Source organism: Coregonus clupeaformis, chromosome 26 (assembly GCF_020615455.1).
Source record: "Coregonus clupeaformis isolate EN_2021a chromosome 26, ASM2061545v1, whole genome shotgun sequence".
NCBI lineage: Eukaryota > Metazoa > Chordata > Actinopteri > Salmoniformes > Salmonidae > Coregonus > Coregonus clupeaformis.
The window spans coordinates 3,724,924-3,743,108 of NC_059217.1; the positions used below are offsets into that span (position 1 = coordinate 3,724,924).

At 40.2% G+C, this 18,185-nt stretch overlaps 1 protein-coding gene across 1 annotated transcript in view; it reads left to right on the plus strand.

The window, feature by feature from the left end:
• LOC121540520 (zinc finger protein 644) overlaps positions 1–18,185 on the plus strand; it is a 48,342-nt gene that overhangs the window by 3,889 nt on the left and 26,268 nt on the right. Inside the window, exon 2 of the mRNA XM_041849455.2 lies at positions 839–888. The gene's annotated coding sequence lies outside the window, so the exon portion shown is untranslated. The remainder of the gene's footprint in view (positions 1–838; positions 889–18,185) is intronic.

Consider the following 18,185-nt stretch of genomic DNA (forward strand, 5'->3'; position numbering starts at 1 on the left):
GTTACACTATACCTGAAATACATGCAAATGCCAAAGTATTTATAACATATTAGAATAAGCTATGATTATGACATAAATTAAATAATATTTACTTTATATGAAATTTGATCTACATTCTGGCTTAACACACACACACACACACACACAGCAAATTCCTTGTAAACTGATTTCACAGTTTGACTAAATAAATTAGACGGACTACGCAAGTTAACCTCAAATTGATTATATGTTACTTGACAAGGTCAAATATTTTAACCAAGCCGCCAGAATTCCCAGAATGCACGGCATAGAAGTCATGTGTACAGAGTGCGCATCACAAATGGCACCCTATTCCCTATATAGTGCACTACTCTTAGCCAGGCCCCATAGGGTTATGGTCAAAAGTAGTGCACTATATAGGGAATAGGGTGCCATTTGGAAACACCCTGAGTCTGTAGGCGCTCATACTGCTATAAATGAAGAGGCCAGGGACTACTTTAATGGGAGTACACTGCCCTAAATTAGCAGCTGCAGAGAGAGATAAGATATTTTAGTAATCGTTAGGAAGGATATAGTACTAAGAACATTGAGATCTAGGAAAAAAACTATTGGTGGCAAAAGGAAATAAGGGCAGAAGGTTGATTGACATGGCACACATTGACAATTTTTTCTTAGTGTAAACCATTGGATCTATAGGAAATGTCCTATTCAAGCTACATCAGTAGCCAACACTGCCATTGGACCATTGCCATTGAAGGGAACATTTCTGTATCACTTTTAAAATGCAAGTTATGATACTGTATGCTATGCTATATTAGTGTATGAATACATATAGAAAATGTTTATTTCTTTATTACAGGTGGGTTTTCAGAAGACCGTAGGGTGGAACCAATGGTTTGTAATAGACTGGTAAGTAATGACTGCTTTAGAATCATCTATTAGTAAACCATAAGCATTAGGGCTATTCCACACCAGTGGAAGCAGAAATATTTCGGGTATCTTAAATTGTTCTGGCAATTCTCTTAATTGGGAGGAAGGATGTTTTAAATGCTTTTTACATTTGTATCACAAACCATTTTTGAGAAAATCGTGATGAAAGGGGCCATTTTAGGCCCTTTTTAGACCTATACAGTGAGGGAAAAAAGTATTTGATCCCCTGCTGATTTTGTATGTTTGCCCACTGACAAAGACATGATCAGTCTATAATTTTAATGGTAGGTTTATTTGAACAGTGAGAGACAGAATAACAACAACAAAATCCAGAAAAACGCATGTCAAAAATGTTATAAATTGATTTGCATTTTAATGAGGGAAATAAGTATTTGACCCCTCTGCAAAACATGACTTAGTACTTACATTCACATTTTAGTCATTTAGCAGACGCTCTTATCCAGAGCGACTTACAGGAGCAATTAGGGTTAAGTGCCTTGCTCAAGGGCACATCGACAGATTTTTCACCTAGTTGGCTCGGGGATTAGAACCAGCGACCTTTCGGTTACTGGCACAACGCTCTTAACCACTAAGCTACCTGCCGCCCCGGTGGCAAAACCCTTGTTGGCGATCACAGAGGTCAGACGTTTCTTGTAGTTGGCCACCAGGTTTGCACACATCTCAGGAGGGATTTTGTTCCACTCCTCTTTGCAGATCTTCTCCAAGTCATTAAGGTTGAGGCTGACTTTTGGCAACTCAAACCTTCAGCTCCCTCCACAGATGTTCTATGGGATTAAGGTCTGGAGACTGGCTAGGCCACTCCAGGACCTTAATGTGCTTCTTCTTGAGCCACTCCTTTGTTGCCTTGGTCGTGTGCTTTGGGTCAGTGTCATGCTGGAATATCCATCCACGACCCATTTTCAATACCCTGGCTGAGGGAAGGAGGTTCTCACCCAAGATTTGACGGTACATGGCCCCGTCCATCGTCCCTTTGATGCGGTGAAGTTGTCCTGTCCCCTTAGCAGAAGAACACCCCCAAAGCATAATGTTTCCACCTCCATGTTTGACGGTGGGGATGGTGTTCTTGGGGTCATAGGCAGCATTCCTCCTCCTCCAAACACGGCGAGTTGAGTTGATGCCAAAGAGCTCGATTTTGGTCTCATCTGACCACAACACTTTCACCCAGTTCTCCTCTGAATCATTCAGATGTTCATTGGCAAACTTCAGACGGCCCTGTATATGTGCTTTCTTGAGCAGGGGGACCTTGCGGGCGCTGCAGGATTTCAGTCCTTCACGGCGTAGTGTGTTACCAATTGTTTTCTAGGTGACTATGGTCCCAGCTGCCTTGAGATCATTGACAAGATCCTCCCGTGTAGTTCTGGGCTGATTCCTCACCGTTCTCATGATCATTGTAACTCCACGAGGTGAGATCTTGCATGGAGCCCCAGGCCGAGGGAGATTGACAGTTCTTTTGTGTTTCTTCCATTTGCGAATAAATCGCACCAACTATTGTCACCTTCTCACCAAGCTGCTTGGCGATGGTCTTGTAGCCCATTCCAGCCTTGTGTAGGTCTACAATATTGTCCCTGACATCCTTGGAGAGCTCTTTGGTCTTGGCCATGGTGGAGAGTTTGGAATCTGATTGATTGATTGCTTCTGTGGACAGGTGTCTTATATACAGGTAACAAGCTGAGATTAGGAGCACTCCCGTTAAGAGTGTGCTCCTAATCTCAGCTCGTTACCTGTATAAAAGACACCTGGGAGCCAGAAATCTTTCTGATTGAGAGGGGGTCAAATACTTATTTCCCTCATTAAAATGCAAATCAATTTATAACATTTTTGACATGCATTTTTCTGGATTTTTTTGTTGTTATTCTGTCTCTCACTGTTCAAATAAACCTACCATTAAAATTATAGACTGATCATTTCTTTGTCAGTGGGCAAACGTACAAAATCAGCAGGGGATCAAATACTTTTTTCCCTCACTGTACATGCCTCCTGTAAGATCTTATGATCCGTGAACTGTACATGAAACAGACAACATCTTGGTGTCATTATACTCCTTATAGTGTGCTATAACATGTGGAGTATGTCTAGATTCTGAAATACACATTTTCATATACATTTATTCAACATTAAAAACTTTAATATGAATATCTCAAAACTACCCTTTTTGATTTTGCTCATTTTTACACATTGTTTGGAAGAATATACTCTTCAAATACATAACATTTCCAGAGTGGGTTCTCTGGTACTTTTAATGAAATGACCCATTTCATACATGGAAATGTACATTATACAGTACCAGTCAAAAGTTTGGACACACCGACTAATTCCAGGATTTTTCTTTATTTTTACTATTTTCTACATTGTAGAATAATAGTGAAGACATCAAAACTATGAAATAACACATATGGAATCATGTAGTAACCAAAAAAGTGTTAAACATTCAAAATATATTTTATATTTCAGATTCATCAAATAGCCACCCTTTGCCTTGATGCCAGCTTTGCACACGCTTGGCATTCTCTCAACCAGCTTCATGAGGTAGTCACCTGGAATGCATTTCAATTAACAGGTGTGCCTTCTTAAAAGTTAATTTGTGGAATTTCTTTCCTTCTCAATGCATTTGAGCCAATCAGTTGTGTTGTGACAAGGTAAGGGGGGTATACAGAAGATAGCCCTATTTGGTAAATGACCAAGTCCATATTATGGCAAGAACAGCTCAAATAAGCAAAGAGAAACGACAGTCCATTATTACTTTAAGACATGAAGGTCAGTCAATATTGTACAATGTAAAAAATAGTAAAAATAAAGAAAAACCCTTGAATGTGTAGGTGTGTCCAAACTTTTGACTGGTAGTGTATGTCATTAACCAATCACAGCCCTTTTTTAGGATTGCACATTCAGCAAATCACTAGCAGAGCGAGTTCCCTTTGAAACCATTTACCATTCACTGTGTTGGTATATCATCAGAACTTCAGAATTAGAAGAGAGCCCACTCTGGAAATTGTATGTACTTGTAGAGTATATCGTTCCAAACAATATGTCTTAAAATGAACAAAATCTGAAAGGGTTGGTTTGAGATATTAATATTTTAATGTTAAATAAGTTAATGTATTTCAGAATCTAGACATACTCCACATGTTAGAGCACACAGTGGGGTCATGACCACAGGGGGCACAAAGGCACGTGCCCCCAGCACACTGACTGGACAAGGCTCCCTAGTAAGTGGTTCCTTCTAAGGTGCACAGAGCAAAGAGATGCCTAGGCAGGACGCTAGATACTCTAGTGCGTGCAGTATCGTCAGTGGAGAAAGAGATTTACACACACACAGCATGTAGTGACGTACACAGCGTTTGATTTGATTTTAGTTGCCGGTGATGTATTTTAGCTGCCGGAGGTATGTTTGTAAATTATTTTGATCAAGCTATGTAGCCTATTGATTTCTTCTTGATTAATAAATAAAACATGTTTTGTTGTTTCTCTGTAATACTAGCCACCTAGCAATTTTATGAAGTTGAGTTTAGCTAGCCAGCTAGATAGGTTCCCAATCTCCCAACCTCATAACTAGCTACCAAGTCATTTCAGGCTATCAATGAAGTTAGAGTAGCTTGTTTAACTATCTTAGCTAAGATAACCAATGCAGAAAAATATACATATTTCTGTACATAGAATTAGGGATAATGATTATGGGTTTAGATTGCAGGAAAAAGCTGTTTCAGGTGTTTGAAAAATTCAAAATTCTCCAACTTCCATAGGGGGGCGTGCCAGACCATCCCCTTCCATCCTAACGTACTTCGTACCCCCTCTAAAATAATGGGTGTATGACGTCACTGAGAGCTCGCTATAATGAGTATAATGACACCAAGATGTTGTCTGTATCATGTACGGTTCACGGATCATAGGGTCCCACAGGAGGCATGTATAGGTCTAAAAAGGGCCTAAAATGGCCACTTTCATCATGATGAACATGAAGATCACTTTCATTGGTCAATTGCACACAAAGTCCAATCAAAATTTGACTTCCGCTCTTAACCCAACCCCTCTGAATGACACATACAGGTTTTTGGAGTGGTGCTGCCACACTGGGCGCCCCGGGATCTGTTGTTGTGGGGGGTTAAGTGCCTTGCTCAAGGGCACAACGGCAGGCAATGGCATCTAGGATTTGATAACAGCAACCCTCGGGTTGCCAGCTCACTTCCCGCCAGATCCGGGATTCGAACTGGCAACCCACGATTTCTGGCTCGCCTCTTTAACTGCTAGGCTACCAAAAAAAAATCCCTTTGAGCACACACAGTCACTACAAAGATACAGGCGTCCTTCCTAACTCAGTTGCCAGAGAGGAAGATAACCACTCAGGGATTTCACCATGAGGCCATTAAAACAGTTACATAGTTTAATGGCTGTGATAGGAGAAAACTGAGGATGGATCAACAACATTATAGTTACTCCACAATACTAACCTAAATGACGGAGTGAAAAGAAGGAAGCCTGTACAGAATAAAAATATTCAAAATCATGGATCATGTTTGCAATAAGGCACTAAAGTAAAACTGCAAAGAAATGAACTTTATGTCCTGAAATCAAATCGTTATGTTTGGGGCAAATACAACACAACACATCACTGAGTACCACTCATCATGTTATGGGTATGCTTGTCATCGGCAAGGAGTAGGGAGTTTTTTAGGATAAAAAGAAATGGAATAGAGCTAAGCACAGGCAAAATCCTAAAGGAAAACCTGGTTCAGTCTGCTTTCCAACAGACACTGGAAGACAAATTCACTTTTCAGCAGGACAATAACCTAGAACACAAGGCCAAATATACACTGGAGTTGCTTACCAAGACGACATTGAATGTTCCTGAGTGGCCTAGTTACATTTTTGACTTACAACGGCTTGAAAATCTATGGCAAAACCTAAAAATGGTTGTCTGGCAATGATCAACAACCAATTTGACAGAGCTTCAAGAATTTTGAAAAGAATAATGGGCAAATATTGTACAATCCAGGTGTGCAAAGCTCTTACCCAGAAAGACTCACAGCTGTAATCGCTGCCAAAAGTGATTCTAACATGTATTGACTCAGGGTGTGAATACGTATGTAAATTAGGTATTTCATTTTCAATACATTTCAATAGATTTCTAAAAACATGTTTTCTCACTTTGTCATTATCGGGTATTGTGTATAGATGGGTGAGAAAAAATGTATATACATCCATTTCCTGCAGTCAAATGACCAAATCGCTCTCTAGTGGCCTCAGGGGTGGAATGTTACAAATATTTTTCATAATTTCAAAATTAATAAACATACTTTTTTTTAAACTGCCGCTATTCCGTTGTTTCTATATCAAACAGTTTTGTTATATTTCAGTATTCTGTGATGTATATAAAGTGTAATATTGGGATGCAAATTCAAAATTGAATACATTTCAACTCTATATCTGACATGGTCTTCTTTTTTTTAAGCCCATAACCATGTGTGTGAGGTGTATACTTTTGTTTTTTAAAGTAGATTTCTTAAATACTACCAAGAAACACTGTACCCTGATTTAGCCCACTGCAGAAAAAGGTTAATCCATTTTGAATTCAGTCTGTCACGCAACAAAATGTGGAATAAGTCAAGGGGTATGAATACTTTCTGAAGGCTATGTGTGTGATCTAGTAATATTGAAATTAATATTATATTTTATTTTATGGTATGTTTGATCTATATCCCAGGTAACGGGACATCCTCATGACATTCACAATGTTCCCTGTTGGTCCCTTACCGGGACTATATAGTGCATCATGTGTAGAGGGAGGGCCCTAGCCCCTTGAAGGTTGCTGGGGTTTTGACCACTAAACTCACTGGCCACTCCAGTAACACAGGCATGTTGAAGTGTTTCTACATCTCTAGCCTCTCTGTCTGTTCTCTCTCAACAGCTCTGTCAGGTTACAGAGCGTTCCCACCGCTAAGGGGCACAATATGATCACTAATACTTTAACCCCTTATTCAGAGGAGTTGAATTACAAGCCTAGAAGCGTCTGCTAAATGGCATATTCGATGAACAATGGCCCATATTAATAAGCAAGCATTAAAGAATGCACCTTGTAATAAGTGATTCATTACTATTTTGGATTTGTCATTGCAGTCATTTTAAGACAGGTATTTGTCTGGCAACAGTGAAGGCAGTCCTTATAAGACTAAACATATTTTTTTCAATATTTCAGAGAAAACTGATTTGAAACTTCCTTGTGTTCCATACTAAATTAAAACTGAATACAATGTTTTACTTATGACTGAAATAGACAAGTCTACACCAAGTCTACAGTATGTTGAATGCAAATATAAATACAGATACATTTAGTGATTTTTCAATGAAATATAAATGATTTGTATTTCCATTCTGTAGCAATAATATAATCCACATAATGTGACCACAAAATGTAATCCAAATTTAAACACATGCTAGACCACAGACAAGAAGGCCCAGTTGGAAAATACATGTTTGTAAATGCTTGGGCGGATTCCAGGATCGATACGACCAAGGCCGCAATAATATTTTATTTATGTAGAAGCTATTCGCTCATTGAGTGCCAATTAACCAAAAATGTAAATCCTCTGATTGAAAGGGTGAAGGCAGAAGTTTGCCACTACATTAGTAACAAGGCAGCTGGACCTTTCTGTGATATCTATCAAGGTTGTGGTCATCCTCATTAAATTTCCCATTTTTATTCTTTAGTTGGATGTGATATTTTAGAGATTTGAGTGTAGGGGTACACAGGTTAGCTACACTTATGCTGATGCTAAGGTTTATATGGGTACACTGAATGAAATATGGCATTCTGAGCCTACCGTTATACCTATGGGTAGTTACATAGTGATTAACCTTCCTTTCTCTCCTCTCAACCATCTCAGGGAGGCAAATCCTCGTCCAATCAGCTCCTTCTGGACACATTCCTTCCATCTTGATTTATAAATGACCTTCAAAAGGATAGATCAGGGACGTTATTTCAGATAATGTTTTTGAAGGATTTTTTTGCACTTTTTAGGACAGTGCAAATGCTCCCTTAAACTAAGTCCTGTTCTGATTTGAGAGGGTAAGACCGCTGCACAGTCAGGTGTCCATACTAATGCTGCTGTACTAAACTCCTGGAAACCTCATTCTGAATGCAGGGAGGTTATATTATACATTCTAATAAAATTGCATTGAAGGACGGTTGTCTGGTAAATCACAGTATCTTTGAAATACATGTGTGATAGTATGAAGATAGGAGTAAAAATAGATTTCTTCCCTATTGGTACAGTTCTTTGTTATCGCAGTACCTTGTTGACTCACAGTTCAGTCTTCTAGTGTTTCATAGTGTGTTGAGTCTCTGCCGGTGAAATGTTGTGTCCAGTCCACCGGTGTGTACAGGACAGGAAGGCTGCAGCAGGGCCATCTGTTGGTCACTGTTGGTATTGGAAGAGGTCCAGTTATACACGTGATCAGGTTACAGTAATATACGTCTCATGATACAAATCTGACTAGTACACCCATGTAAGTATAACAATCATTGATTAATGTTAGTTTATACCAGTACTCAGTTATCTGATAGATAACTTGAGGTAATTGACGATTTGGTAAATCTCTGCTTTATTACTAATAGCTTGCTCTATTGTTATAAAGATGCATAGATTTAAAAAGACATATAGTATGTAAACAGAAACCGATAAAGGGAGTATGTCTTTACAGATATGCATGTTCAACTGGTTGATATTAATGATTGATAGTAATAAACTGAATCGTTAGAGATGAAAATATTTTGAACAAGCTATAAGTTACAGTTTCAAAGACTCTCACTCATGTTTGACTGGTTGATAATGATTCATAGTAATAAACTAATAAGCTGAATCGTTAGAGATGAAAATATTTTGAACAAGCTATAAGTTACAGTTTCAAAGACTCTCACTCATGTTTGACTGGTTGATAATGATTCATAGTAATAAACTAATAAGCTGAATCGTTAGAGATTAAAATATTTAGAGGGCTTCAAAATCAGGTGTGCATTGTGAGTAAACCTAATGTTGTTGATGAAAACACTGCCTGGGGAACAGCAGAGTGGGAGTCTTTGAAAAGTCAACTTTAAATGAATCCCGCAGCATCGGTTAATAAAAGAGAAAGTGAGAAGAAAATCACAAACAAACAAATGAAATAAAAGGAATGGAAGGTGAAATCATTCTTCACAAAATCCTTATTCTGTGGATATTTTTTTTCTGCATGTGTACATACACACTGATGCAATCACTCTTACAGCAGCATAATAATACATTAAGTTATATTGTCAAATCATGTATTAGCAATAGATGCCATAAGCTAGAGATATATATAATTCATTTATCTGCATTCAAAATCACAGATTACAGGTGTAAGAAGACCACTTACAATGGGATTTAGTACAGTTGTAACGTTGCTACATCTGTACTATAAAAGATAAGATCTCAGAACAATGGGGGATAAGTCACTCTTAAAAAAAGAAACATTTGTGAAGCTCTTTGATTTGGTCTGATTTGTTTTGATCTGGAGAGGAGAGGAGAGGGATTTGTTTTATTTTTTAAAATTTTTTTTCCCCTTTAAATCTCCTTATCCCCCAGGCCTGACAGGCTGTGTTGAATAATACACACGCTCAGGAGGTGGATGTGGGGAGTGTGTGTGTCGAACCCTCGCCTGTGATCAGTGGCTAAGGGTTAGACCGTAGACGCCAGCCCACCCCACCTCTCCACGGTGTACCTCCATTGATACGATTATATTAATTGGTATGAATAGAGAGGGATTTCTTCTACTCTCCTCCACCTCTCCTTGTATACATTTACCATTATACTCATTAGCTTCCCGAGTGCGGTGCCTCCCAGCCAGCTTCCCTTCTCCTCCACATCCCCCTGGGGTCTCCTGGGAGGCAATTTGCATCTCTCCATGGAGCCTCTCTGGGGTTATTGAGGAAATATTAGCCTCTTTTCTTCCCCGGCCGACCCTTTGATTTATCTGGAGGCTGGGCTGATGGAGTGGCAGTCCCATGTTAATGACTGGTCCTGGTGTAGGACCCCTGGTGCAAGGCCACTCCTTGATCCACGCTGGAAAGGTGCAATTGACAACCATGACTGAATAATCATGTTACGTGTGTGTGTTTGTCTCTCGGTGTGTGTGTCTCTCGGTGTGTGTGGGAGGTGTGTGGGGGGGGTATGTGTATGTGTATGTGTGTGTGTGTGTGTCTGTCTGTGTGTTTCAGTATGTGTGTATGCACAGCTTAGAAAGATGGACCTTCGGAAATGACAAGAGGGAATGTCCAGTGCTGTCAGGGTCAGTGCGTTCAAGTTGCTCAGTGTCTCTGATCACCCATTTAGTTTGATTAGACAGGTTTCTGTTTGCTTACTTGTATCCCTGGCTATATCTAGGTGTATTTTATTATTTTATTGCTTGCTTTGGAATGGGAAAGCTATATCCCTTCTTTCTAACCAGTGGAACAGGTCAGGCCAAGTTGTTATTAATGTTGTTAGACTTTGCAGAGAATTTGCTTATTGGTTATGGGCCTAGCTAGGACTAAGAACCACTTCCCCACTTCTGGTCAGCCATATAGTTTAGCTCAGCTGCAACACAGTAGCAATGTAGCAACACTCTTAACACCCTGCTAGATTAGACATTCTTTAGCTGGAGAACACACAAACTGCCGGAAGTATTTCAAAATGGCAGAATATATCGGAGAACACAGATTTAAAAGTCGAAAGTACTTTAAATCAGGACAATGTTCTGTTTTACTGATAATGAATAATGATAAATCAATTGAGTTTGGGTTGCTTTGTACTGTAGCTAGCTAGTGAGAGGTCATTGGTATACCCTGTTCTGCCTGATCCATGCTTGTCATGTACTCTGTACGACTGACGGAGCCAGATATTCATATTATGTTTTTAAAGAAGAGTAATGAGAGGTGTTTCATCCTGATGTGTGCGACGCTTGACATTCCTCCAGATTTAAGCATACTGATGTCTGCTTACTCGGCAGAGAGAGAGGAGCCTGTCCTCCGTTTGGAGAGGAGTTTGACACTGACTTCTCTTTCATGTGATTGGTCACGTGTCTGACTAAAGCAAAGCGGAAGCGACAAAGTTTGATAGGCCTATATTTTGGGGGGATTCCATCTCAACCAAAAATGACGGGGTGCAATCTGAGCATATAGCCCCGAAGTATTTATATATAGTAAGCTCTAGAGTCTATGGTAATCATCACATTTAATAAAAGCCAACGTCCATACTACTAATGCAAAATAAAAATAAATGGCATAGCTACCAATGCAATCTCTACATCTAGGTGTACATCACATATTTCAAACAGGTGAATTAACAGCTCATGCATATTGTCATGAAGGGGGCAACAAACACAGTAGTAAATGGAAATGTGCCATTTTCAACAGGCATGAACAGCACTGCACAGCTTGCCAAAACCAGCCAAGTAGATGAGTCTGGCGGCGATGCTTAGGTTAGTGAGTCCTTTCCTCTCAGTGTTGGGTGGATTGGTGTGCAGATATGGTGTTTATGAGGCCATCTGTCTGCTGTAGTGTTCACAGTGGATGCGTCCCAAATGGCACCCTATTCCCTATATAGCGCACTACCTTTGACCCGAGCTCTGGTCAAAAGTAGTGCACTATGGAGGGAATAGGGTGCCATTTAGGATGTACACAGTAACAGCTCCTCTGTGGCCACTGGTCCTGGCCTCCTCCTCAATGTGAGAGAGAACTCATTAAAACCGTCACATGAATGCCTGAGAAAAACCTCAGACCTCACTTTTTTCTTCTTCTCCTTTCTCTTTAAAAAGGAGAGAAGTTTAAAACTAACAAAGCCCAGGGAAATCCCCATCAGACATCCCTCCCTTAATCCATTTAATTTTGAAAGGTATTGTTTAAAGCTTCAAAGTTTATATCGTTTAATCCCACCTCTAACACTACAGGCAGCAAATGAGGCCGTGTCAGCGGTTTGAACAGATATAATCTACTCCACACAACAGAAAATCCTCCTGCTAGACAAGGTTGCATAGGTTCCCTGTGAACTCAAGCGTTTGATGTTGCTACCTGCTATTGAACATGACTTTTGTCTTAACCCAACTGTCACTCGCTCCCTCTCCTCTTTTATCACTCCCAATGTTCTCTCTACACCTTTTTTTTCATCAGTAAATCTACCCATCACAGCCATTTCATTTATTCTCTTGTGTTTTTTAGAGAGAGGGGCATGGAAAGGTTTGGGGTGAGGGGTGAGAGGGTTGTGTGTTTTTTTAGACATGCTCCTTAGTCTTAACTCGAGGATACTTGGCCACTCAGTTTGGACTGACAGGACATATTATTATTTTGTTTAGTGAAATTTGGGGCTTGCTCTCAGAGCATGTTTCTGGCTAGTTGAATTTGAGTACATTGCAACAACTTTACGTCACTATTGCCGTCGTTGTGTGTAATCAGTATTTCTTTCTTGCTGTTTTTGTTATTTTTTTCCATGGAAGAGAAAGAAAGCTCAAGGCATGTTCTATTATTCTATTATACAACGGGTGGGTCTAATCCTGAATGCTGATTGGTTAAAACCACATTTTTTCCCACAAGTTACCACCGGTTAAATCTATGACGTTAAAATGCCTATTTACTCTGTTCCATCTGACTGCGCAATCCACTGTCTCATCAGCCCAGCCAGGCACTTTATAAACTTGATCTCCACTATAAAAAGCATCTAGACATTATCTCACATTTCTTTTAGAATAACATTTCGTTTTCAACAGCGGAGATTTGTATAAACCTTGCTGTCTGTCTCTCCGACATTTGCAACATTGTTTCAATATTCAAATTCCATCTCCAGGTGTCCCATAGTAATGAACATGTCGGGACGAGACAGGCAGGCAGCGTTTCTCAGCCAGTCGAAATCATGAATCAGCTGGCATCATTTTTATGGATATTTACAAAGAAATATAAATTGAAAAAAGGTCAAACGAAATGAAGTTCAGCTAGTTTGAAGTCTTTCCAACTTCAGTTTGAAGTGATTGTGTTAGCTGTGTTGTTGGCTAGCGCCTCTGAACAACAGCGTCCTATGCCAGGCGAAATCGCGCCTCATTAGCTCATTGTTATGGATGTATCCAAATAAATGTCACTAGAAAACAGCTTAAACAAATGCAAATGCAGCTACATTGCTGTTATTCTGGCTGCACTTTTTGACGTGTTTGTAAATTAGCCGTAGTTGAAATCAAATTTTCAAATCAAATTTTATTTGTCACATGCGCCGAATACAACAGGTGTAGACCTTACCGTGAAATGCTTACTTACAAGCCCTTAACCAACAATGCAGTTTTAAGAAAATAGAGTTAAGAAAATATTTACTAAATAAACTAAAGTAAATTTTTTTATCAAAGTAACACAATAAAATAACAATAACAAGGCTATATACATGGGGTATATAGGTATACCCCCCCCCATCCCCCACCCCCCCATAAAAAAAAAAGTGGTTGTAAGTCGCTCTGGATAAGAGCGTCTGCTAAATGATGTAAATGTAAATGTAAATGTACTGGTACCGAGTCTATATGCGGGGGTACAGGTTAATCGAGGTAATTTGTACATGTAGGTAGGTGTAAAGTGACTATGCATAAATAATAAACAGCGAGTAGCAGTGGGGGGGGGGTGTCAATGTAAATAGTCCGGGTGGCCATTTTATAAATTCTTCAGCAGTCTTATGGCTTGGGGGTAGAAGCTGTTAAGGAGCCTTTTGGACCTAGACTTGGCGCTCCGGTACCGCTTGCCGTGCGGTAGCAGAGAGAACAGTCTATGACTTGGGTGACTGGAGTCTTTGATAATTTTTTGGCCTTTCCTCTGACACCGCCTAGAATATACAGTGCTGCTTGAAAGTATGTGAACCCCTTGTGCAATTACATATATTTTTTTAATCAGGTAAAAGCCAACCCAAACATAACATCTGGAGATTTGCAGACCTCCCTTGCTGCTTCTCAGGTAACTGTGCATGCTTCAACAATAAGAAGAACACTGAATCGAAATGCCATTCATGGGAGGGTTGCTAGGAAGAAGCCTCTGCTGTCAAAAAAGAACCAAACTGCCCGTCTTAACTTTGCCAGATAAAGCTGGGCCGAAAATGGGTCTTCCAACAACACAACGACCCAAAGCATTCAAGCAAATCTACCAAAGAATGGCTCAGGAGAAAGAAGATTTGTGTTTTGGAGTGGCCAAGTCAAAGTCCTGACCTAAATCCAATCGAGACCTGAAGCGGGCAGTTCATGCCAGACATCCCTTAAACCTCACTCAAATGGCTGAGTTCTGTAAGGAGGAGTGGGAAAAAATCCCTCAAAACAGATGTCAGAGACTGATTACTGGCTATAGGAGACATTTAGTCCAAGTTATCGCTGCTAATGGAGGTGCCACAACATATTGACTGAAGGGGTTCACATATTTTTGCACACATCAAATCTGAGTTTCTGTTAAATAAACAATGAAAATATATCATATTTTTTTGTTAGTGTCATTTACTTGGAATGTCTTTATTACGAATTGGGGTTTAGAAAATGATTTTATATGTTTATTTTAATATTTTATAGAAAATAATGACCAGCCCTGTAGGGTTTACATACTTTCAAGCAGGACTTTAAGTCCTGGATGGCAGGAAGCTTGGCCCCAGTGATGTAATGGGCCATACGCACTACCCTCTGTAGTGTACGGCCCAGTACATCCCTTTCTTGCTAGTTGGCTAGCTAGCAAGCAAGGGATAAGAATGTTGCCAGCCAGTATGGCAATGGAACATTTAGAACGAACGACTGGGTCGCGTCCATAGATACAGAACAAAAATACTGAACGACTGGGTCGCGTCTCTAGCAACCGCACCGATAGAAAAAACGACCAGCTGGCTTAGCAACCCTAGATTTGTGTCGGGACTATATCTTGTGGAAGGATGAAGTAGTATGTTTTTAATGAAAATATGTAAATCGCTATTTGAATATGTTGGTAACCCGTTGTATAAAAGTGATAATGCCCTCGAAGCCGGTGTTTGGAAGATATACAGTGCATTCGGAGATGTGTTCAGACCCCTTGACCTTTTCCACATTTTGTTATGTTACAGCCTTATTGTTTTTTATTTATTTATCCCTCATCAATCTACACACAATACCCCATAATGACAAAGCAAAAACAGGTTTTTGTAATTTTTTACAAATGTATAAAAATTAAAAAACAGAAATACCTTATTTACATAAGTATTCAGACCCTTTGCTATAAGACTCGAAATTGAGCTCAGGTCCATCCTGTTTCCATTGATCATCCTTGAGATGTTTCTACAACTTGATTGGAGTCCACCTGTGGTCAATTCAATTGATTGGACATGATTTGGAAAGGCACACACCTGTCTATATAAGGTGTCAAATAAGGTCCCACAGTTGACAGTGCATGTCAGAGCAAAAACCAAGCCATGAGGTTAAAGGAATTGTCCATAGAGCTCCGAGACAGGATTGTGTTGAGGCACAGATCTGGGGAAGGGTACCAAAACATTTCTGCAGCATTGAAGGTCCACAAGAACACAGTGGCCTTCATCATTCTTAAATGAAAGAAGTTTGGAACCACCAAGACTTCCTAGAGCTGGCCGCCCGGCCAAGCTGAGCAATCAGGGGAGAAGGGCCTTGGTTAGGGAGGTGACCAGGAACCCGATGTTCACTCTGACAGAGCTCCAGAGTTCCTCTGTGGAGATGGGAGAATCTTCCAGAAGGACAACCATCGCTGCAGCACTCCATCAATCAGGCCTTTTACATCAATCAGGCCTTTATGGTAGAGTGGCCAGACATGACAGCCCGCTTGGTATTTGCCAAAAGGCACCTAAAGGACTCTCAGACCATGAGAAACAAGATCGAGGGAAAGATGAACGGAGCAAAATACAGAGAGATCCTTAATGAAAACCTGCTCCAGAGCGCTCAGGACCTCAGACTGGGGCAAAGGTTTACCTTACAACAGGACAGCGATCCTAAGCACACAGCCAAGACAACGCAGGAGTGGCTTCAGGATAAGTCTCTGAATATCCTTGAGTGGCCTAGCCAGAGCCCGGACTTGAATCCGATCAAACATCTCTGGAGAGATCTGAAAATAGCTGTGCAGCGACGCTCCCCATCCAACCTGACAGAGCTTGAGAGGATCTGCAGAGAAGAATGGGAGAAACTCCCCAAATACAGGGGTGCCAAGCTTGTAGCGTCATACCCAAGAAGACTCAAGGCTGTAATCACTGCCAAAGGTGCTTCAACAAAGTTCTGAGTAAAGAGTCAGAATACTTATGTAATATTTGCAAAAATGTATAAATAGATCATTTTAATCTAGAGCAGTGACTACATTCCAAATGGCTTGCTATTCCAGAAATAGTATAGGGCTCTGGTCAAAAGTAGTGCACTATATAGGGAATAGGGTGCCATTTTGGATGTAGCCAGTGACTCATGCATTTCTTCAGGATACAGGCATACACAATCACACCCCAAAAGAGAGAGTGGATGCCATTATGATGGAAATTACCTTTTGTTGACAAGCTATTTGGATGATAAAAATGAACTTAATCAAGCCAAATGTCATATATGAATCGGCCCACTTTATTCTCTTTGTGAGTGCAAGCACCATTGCATGTATTGTCAATTCATTATTGTGAGCTCTAAATTTACAGTAGTTACTGAATAGCTCTTTTAGAATAGCTGTAGTTGTCCGAACCTTACACACACACCACAACTGCTGCTTGCAGACTCTTATTATTATTATTGATAAACACTGCACAATTTAAACACTTGCCCCCAAATCCCCCCTTCCCCAAAACACGTGTAAATATTGGACTATAAATTGTTCCTTCCTGTATTATACTTACGCTAAAATGTTTATTCTATTCTACTGAGCCATATACCTTATGTTCGTATTCTTATATTTTATTATTTCTTATTGTTGTTGCATTGTCGAAGGTAAGCGTTTCGTTGGACTGTGTATACCATGTGTATCCTGTACGTATGAGTAATAAAACTTGAAACTAGTGAATTATTATCATAGACTGTATTATTATGAGGGTTGTAGGCTACACTAAACGTTTTGGGACTTTCTCTGGTGTCTCTGCATGGGTCTATGTGGGTAAAGGTGCAATCTGTGATATTAACTATAGATTTTTGAAGTATATACAGTGCCTTGCAAAAGTATTCATCCCCCTTGGTGTTTTTCCTATTTTGTTGCATTACAACCTGTAATTTAAATTGATTTTTATTTGGATTCCATGTAATGGACATACACAAAATAGTCCAAATTGGTGAGGTGAAATGAAAAAAATAACTTGTTTCAAAAAATTATTACAAATAAATAACGGAAAAGTGGTGCGTGCGAATGCATGCACCCCCTTTGCTATGAAGCCCCTAAATAAGATCTGGTGCAACCAATTACCTTCAGAAGTCACATAATTAGTTAAATAAAGTCCACCTGTGTGCAATCTAAGTGTCACATGATCTGTCACATGATCTCAGTATATATACACCTGTTCTGAAAGGCCCTGTCACGATCGTCAGGAACAGATGAGGACCAAGGCGCAGCGTTGCAGGCAAACATACTCTTTATTGAGCGAAACACGATCAAAACAACAAAGACGGTAACGTGACAGTTCACGGTCAAACACAACCAACTTGAAACAAGAACCCACAAAAACAAAGGAAAAACCGACAGTTTAAATATGGCTCCCAATCAGAGACAACCAGCAAACAGCTGACACTCGTTGCCTCTGATTGGGAGTCACTCAGGCCAACATAGAAATAGTGTACATAGATCTACACACCCTGGCTCAACATAACCGTGTCCCCAGAGCCAGGGCGTGACTGGCCCCAGAGTCTGCAACACCACTAAGCAAGGGGCACCACCAAGCAAGCGGCACCATGAAGACCAAGGAGCTCCAAACAGGTCAGGGACAAAGTTGTGGAGAAGTACAGGTCGGGGTTGGGTTATAAAAAACATATCAGAAACGTTGAACATCCCATGGAGCACCATTTAAATCCATTATTAAAAAATGGAAAGAATATGGCACCACAACAAACCTGCCAAGAGAGGGCCGCCCACCGAAACTCACGGACCAGCCAAGGAGGGCATTAATCAGAGAGGCAACAAAGAGACCAAAGATAACCCTGAAGGAGCTGCAAAGCTCCACAGCGGAGATTGGAGTATCTGTCCATAGGACCACTTTAAGCCGTACACTCCACAGAGCTGGGCTTTACGGAAGAGTGGCCAGAAAAAAGCCATTGCTTAA